The following is a 6809-nucleotide window of genomic DNA, read 5'->3' on the forward strand; positions in this document are numbered from 1 at the left end:
TGTGGGTTAGGCAAGGCGGGAGCTTCGGGATGGAGAGGTGCAGCTCTAACTTAGACAACTGTAAAGATCACCCAGGAGAGAGTCAGGGGGCCCCTGTCAGGGTTTGGGGTTACTATGGGAACAGCAGGGGCTTTGTGCAGGGCTTAGCAGGGAAAGAAATAGATAGGTGGGCACAAGTGGGAAGTAAGGAGAGACAACAGATGATGACATGCTTGCTGGAGGCCTTCCGGGTCGCTTCTGGACTGCAGCCTTGACGGCCTCGTGCACTGTGCATGTACTCTGATGCTCACTTCACACACCCACTCTGTATTAAGGGTGGTGTCGTGACTCTCACACAGATGAGGAGGTAAGGCCCACGGGCAGAACAGAACCTGTCACACAGACGAAGAGAAGGGTGGTACAGGGCCCTTAGGTCATGTCAGTTTTAAGGTGGAAGCTTCACCCCAGCCCCTGGCATCCATACACCCAAAGAGTCTGGAATGTTATGGTGGAAGTTCACACAAGTCCCCCCATCTCCCTCCAAACCCTGCTGCATCTCAGAAAGCCCGCCAAATGATGGGCCCCTCCCCCAGAGATGCTCAAGACCACTCCCACAGGGGATTTAAACTGTGCCCCAGAGAACAGACTCACGGTGTTTCTGGTCTCCCTTTCCTGTCTCCTCCTGGGTGGCTGGAAGGCCATCCGGGAGCTTTGTATCCATTAAACGTGGGCTTTTTCTAACTAGGTTTGATTTGGTCTGATTTGGATTGCTGCATCAGTGGAGAGGTTTATCGGGGTGTGGAAACTTTTCAGTCAGGAAGGTGGGAATTTTATATATGTATGGTGTGTGTGTGTGTGTGTGTGTGTGTGTGTGTGTGTACACAGAGGCCTAAAGATGGTGCAGGAATCCTCATGACTGAGCAGCAAGTACTTTTAACCACTAAGCCACCTCTCCTGCCCCTGTTTGGATTTTGTCCTAAGCAAAATTAAAAGTTCTCATGTGGCATTAATGGGGAATGTGACCCCATCATATTTTAGAAGAAAATTTCCGTCCACAGTGCAGAAAATATAAGCAGGAGTGCGTGGCTGAGTCAGGAAGGCCAGCTTCATTGCTAAGGGAATAAACACAAGCCCCTCTCACTGTACTAAGACAACCGAAAGTGTCTGTGACCTGCACAGCCCTGTGTGGCTTGATCTCTACTTCCCCAGTCTCTAGTCTCTTCCTCACTACAGTCCAGCCTGAGTGACAGCAAGTCCTTTGTCACCTTTTCTGGTGGCTGGGTCTCACCGTCCCATTGATGGTACCTTGACCCCCTACCTTTTCAAAAAGGCCCGGAATGCCCCTGTCTCTAAATTACCCTATTCCACCCCCCACAACCGAGATATAATTTAGGAACAGTAAGTGTTAGAAGAAACTGGTGAAGTTTTCTTTTCTCCCACAGCAGGAAATACACACGTAGATTGGATTGAATGGCAGGGACTTGCTTTTTGTCTCAGGGTTGCAAGATGGCAGAAAAGGCCCAAGGAGAGGAAGCTGCACTTGCTGCACCGGAAGTCTCATTGTGTGAGAAAACAAGAACATTTTCCAGAGTTCCCACAGCAGAGTTCCACTAGCTGGCAAGGCCAACTTAAGCTGCAAGGTGTGTGAGCAACTTGGGGAGTGTGTGCAACTTGGGGAGTGTGAGCAACTTGGGGAGGTGAGCAACTTGGGGAGCGTGTGTCCTTGTAGCTGGGAAAGTCAGAGGCATATGAGACAAGTATTCAGAATGGCTTTGGGAGGACAATCAGCAATGACTTCAGGCTGAGGGAGGAAGGGAGGGAAGGAGGGAGGGGGAGAAGGAGGGAGGCAGGGAGGCAGGGAGGGAGGCAGGGAGGGAGCATTGTGCCTGGGGCAAGTAAGAGAAGGTTGGAGAGCTGTGAGGTGGATGAGGTCAGATCTCAGATCTCAGGTTTCTCCACCTCCACCCCTAGTCCCTCTTCACCTAGCTCTTCTCCCTCCCTTAGGAAAGCCGGAACTGGGGAGCACAGTCACAGTGGAGGGGAGGAGGAGGATTTTAGTCACCTACCTCACACTGAAAACCCAGGGTGTCTATATGACAGTGATGGAGCAAACAAGACACGAGAGATAAGAGCTAAGGAAGTGAAACACGTTTACCCCAATCTGTATTTAATACTGAAAATGGCATCGCGGTGCCCTCCTGCAGTCCCTGCCCTTCAGAGGCAAGAGGAATGGGAGTTCAAAGCCAGACTCGAGGAGATAAAGAGTTTGAGTGTAGTCTGTGCTACATGAGATTCTATTCCAAACAGGGGAAGCAAACAAATTAACAAAAACCCAAAACAGGCCAGGCAGGATTGCCACAAGTTCAAGGCCTGCCTGGACTGCATGCACGGTGAGTTCCAAACTGAGCTAAAAGTGAGATACTGTCTCTCAAAGAAAAAAAAAAAAAAAAAAAAAGAGGGAGGGAGGACAGAAGGAGAAAGAAGAGGGGGAAGGGAGGGAGGGGAAGGGTGGGGAGGGGAGGGGAGGGGAGGAGGAAAAAGTAGCTACCGGGCCCCAAATTTTTCCCATTGCCAATCTACAAATGAGGAAACTAAACAGTCCTGCCCCTGCCTACTCTCATCAGTATCATTGCCAAAACAGAAGCTGATTTTAAAAACTTTTGGTCTCTTCTCACTTCTCTCCCTGGAGTGCTGGAGTAGAGCACGTGGCTAACATTTTAAATGAGTGAGGCCTACCCTGGAAACAGTGACCGGAAGAAGGTAGGTGTCAATGACTAACTCCTCTCTAGGCTCAATGCTCAGAGTCACAGCTCAGGGCTACAGCTCTCCTGAACTGCGTGCACAGACAGGCTCTGCCTTCTCCCAGAAGCCACCACCTTCCTGTGGCCTTAATATTCCTTGCATTTTTGTGCAAGCTCTGTCCAATAAAATTTGTTCTGTGTGTACTGTGGGACAATGCCACACTCTTAAGCTTACATAAGAATGTCCTGGGGTCATGGGGTGATTCTATGCACAAACACAGGGAAGCCCTAGGTGAGCCCAGAGAGTTAGTCATTCGGGGAAGATCTCCTTAGTTTACACTTGGCTTCTCCACTCCTGAGCAATGTTCTTTGATCTTAAGCACAATAATTACAGTTTCACAGCAGGCCACATCGATGGGTTTATATTGGGGAATGCCACCGCACACACCACATCCATAGGTTTGTGTCAGTGAATGCTGTAGACTTGGCCTTTGAATTTATACCCTGAACTAGCCTTTCCCCAATTTTTGTTTCTATTGCGACATCACTCTATAAGAATCTGGAGAGAGACCTAAATAATAGCCACAAATGCAGGATCAGGGACTAAGCTCCTAAGGTAGAAATGACACAGTGGCCTGTGAGTGGGGCAAGAATTGGTGTTGTCTGTGAAGAGACATCACATAATCCAACTGTTAGACTGTTTTGTCTCTACAGTGAATAAGCTACACCTTCACCAAAAACAAACAAACAAAACACATCCTGGAGCTGGAGAAAAAGCTCAGCGTTTTCTTAAAAGCATTTGCTGCTCTTGCAGAGGACGGGGATTCAGATCCCAGCATCCACACTGGGCAGCTCACAACCGTCTGTAACTCCTCCAGCATGGGATCCAACTTCCTCTTCGGGCCTCTGTGGGCACACACACACACACACACACGCACACACGCACACACACACGCACACACACACACACACACACACACACACGCACACACACACACACACACGCACACACACACACACACACACACACACACACGCACGCACGCGACGCACGCACGCACACACGCACGCACGCACGCACGCACGCACACGCACACGCACACACACACACGCACGCACACGCACACACACGCACACACACACACACGCACACACACCACACACACGCACCACACACGCACACACGCACGCACGCACGCACGCACACACACACACATACACACACCACACTCACACACACTCACACACACACACACACACACTCACACACACACACACACACACACACACACACACACACACACACCACACACACACACACACACACACACACACACACACTCACACACACACTCACACACTCACACACACACACACTCACACACACACACACACACACACACACACACACACACACACTCACACACACACACACACACACACACACACACACACACACACACACACACACACACACGATCTTTAAAAATGATCTTTAAGAAATCAGTAAGTTGGCTCAGGCCCAGCCTCCTCTAACCCGGTTCTCTTCCTCCCTCCTGGGCCACCCACTCTCCGAAAGCACCAGGTGACCAGGGGTTCCCCTGACGTGCTCCCCCAGGGCCTCCTGCCCAGCTTCACTGTGCTCTCTCTGCTGGAATCCCCATCCCTCTCTGTCCTGCCCAAGGTCCAGCTTCAGCAACTTCAAAGTCTTCTCTGATTCCTCCGTAACAACCGCTTTCTCTGTGATTTCTGATCCCCACCTCACATCTGCTTCATAAAGATATGTTTGCTCTCAATAGAGTTTGGGGTGTAGCTTTATTGGAAGAGTAGCTGCCTAGCATTCATGAAGCCCTGGGTCTCATCCCCATCATCACATAAACTGGGCGTGATGGTACACACCCGTAATCCTAGCACTGAGGTGGTAGAGGGAGGGAGATCAGAAATCCAAGGTCATCCTTAGCTTCATAGCAAGTTTGAGGATGGGATACGTAAGACTCTCTCTCTCTCTCTCTCTCTCTCTCTCACACACACACACACACACACACACACACACACCACATGCACAGTACATAATGTACATAACTTTTTTTGATTTTTTTTATTTGAGTTACAAACAAGATTGAATTACATAGAATTCCCTTCTACCTCCCTTCCTCCCCATAATGTACATAACTTTATTAATATAGATTAATTGGAATTTTTTCAAAGAACTACTGCCAGGTAATCCCAGCACTCAGGAAGCTACCAGGCCAGCCTGGGCTACACATCATGACCCTGTTTCAAAAACAAAGCAAGGGCCTGGAGAGGCAGCTCAATAGTTAAGAGCATTTGTGGCTCTTGCAGAGGACCTGGGTTTGGTTTCCAGGACCTACAAGGTGTTCCACAGCTGTCTGCAGCTCCAGCTCTAGAGGACCTGGTGCCCTCTTCTGACCTTTGAGGGCACCAGACACATGAATGGTACAAATATATACATGCAGGCAAAACAACTGTTTTCCCTCTAAAGCAGAACAAAAATGAGCTGTTGGTAGCTATAACTTCAGACGCATTCTCTGTGTCCCAGGTACTAGCTCGTTTGTGTGAATGACCTGATTTTATCCTGTAAGGAGGTCATTGGCACTACTTTCTCTATTCTATTACAGATGAACTGAGAGGCTCGTGTGATGGCCCTAGGCTAGACCAGTGTGATGAGATGTGCAGCTCGTGGGAAGTGTTGGCAGGAGGATGAGGAGTTCAAAGCCATCCTCAGTTATACAGCACCTTTGAGGCTAGCCTTGGGCTACATGACATTTAGAAGCATGTCCTAGAACTAACTGAAAGAGTTTTGTATTGTTTTAGTTTGTTTGTTTTTAAGCTTAACTGCTATCTCCGGAGGACAGGAGAAAACACAAATCAATCAGATCACTGCTGGGAATCAGGACTGCTTCTGGGTGTCCAAGTTCACACAGCTGTTCATCTTCATCAAAGGCACATACCCTAAGGACACAGGGATTACGAGATGGCCACTGAGCACAGAGTAAATTATACAGCAGGACGAGCCACCTCCTACTCACCTGTAGGCACACGCCCTGCCTCACTCACTGCTCTTGAATATCCAGAGCCGTGCTGCCAAGCGGCTGAGAGTGTGAACCTAGCTGTCAAACTGCCAGGAGGCAAATTATTGCTCTGTTATATATCATCCATGTGGCCTTGGGCATTCTAGTCTGTCTGTGTGAGACAGGGTCTCATGTAGCCAACATTCACCTGACTACTCAAATCAAAACACTGAATGTCAACCTTGGAAGAGATATTGGCTGGATGCTCTCAGAGGGCATCTGTCTCCCCCATGCTGCTGTAACCTGAAATTAGCCTTCCCCAGGGCAGCAAGGCCATCCTTATCTGGGCAAGCCCCCATGCTGCCCTACCATCACCATCCAGCCAGTTCATGTAACTGCCTCATTACATGAGAGTCTTATTTTTTTTTTTTCTTCATGTATGTCTGTGAGAGGAAACCTGATGCTCTGGATCAGGAGTAACAGACAGTTGTGAGCCACCATGTGAGTGCTGGGAATTGGACCCAGGTGCTCTGGAAGAGCATGTAGTGCTCTTAACAGCTGAGCCGTCTATCCCGCCCTTAAAAGTCTCATGTGAAATGGATGAGTGTAAGAGGAACAGTGAAGACCTTCTTCAGGACTGAACATCCATGGACTGGAGAGGAACAGAGGGACCCTCTCCTGGATCACAAAACTCATGGTGTGGTTCCACTGAAAGACCTCAGAAGAGGTACTTTCGTAGAAGAAGACCCACACCCAGGAATCAGCGAAACCACGAACTCTGGATGCAAGAGCAAGAGGGTTTATTGATGGCGCCGGGCACCCGGGGACTTAGCTTTTTGTTAGGCTAAGCCCTGAGCCCCGGAAGGGGAGTCCTTTTATAGGGGAAAAAGGCACCGTAATAGTCCGGCGAAATGGCCTTTATCTTTTGCAGGTCCAGATGGCTGACCTTGGGACGGAGCGATCCGGCGGGGGCCGGGCCGGCCTTGCGCGGCGGCGGGGAAGTGCCGGCAGCTGTGGGGATCAAGGGTCGGGGGGGTGCAGGGGAGGATGTATTCCC

This window comes from Cricetulus griseus, chromosome 8 (assembly GCF_003668045.3).
Source record: "Cricetulus griseus strain 17A/GY chromosome 8, alternate assembly CriGri-PICRH-1.0, whole genome shotgun sequence".
Lineage (NCBI taxonomy): Eukaryota > Metazoa > Chordata > Mammalia > Rodentia > Cricetidae > Cricetulus > Cricetulus griseus.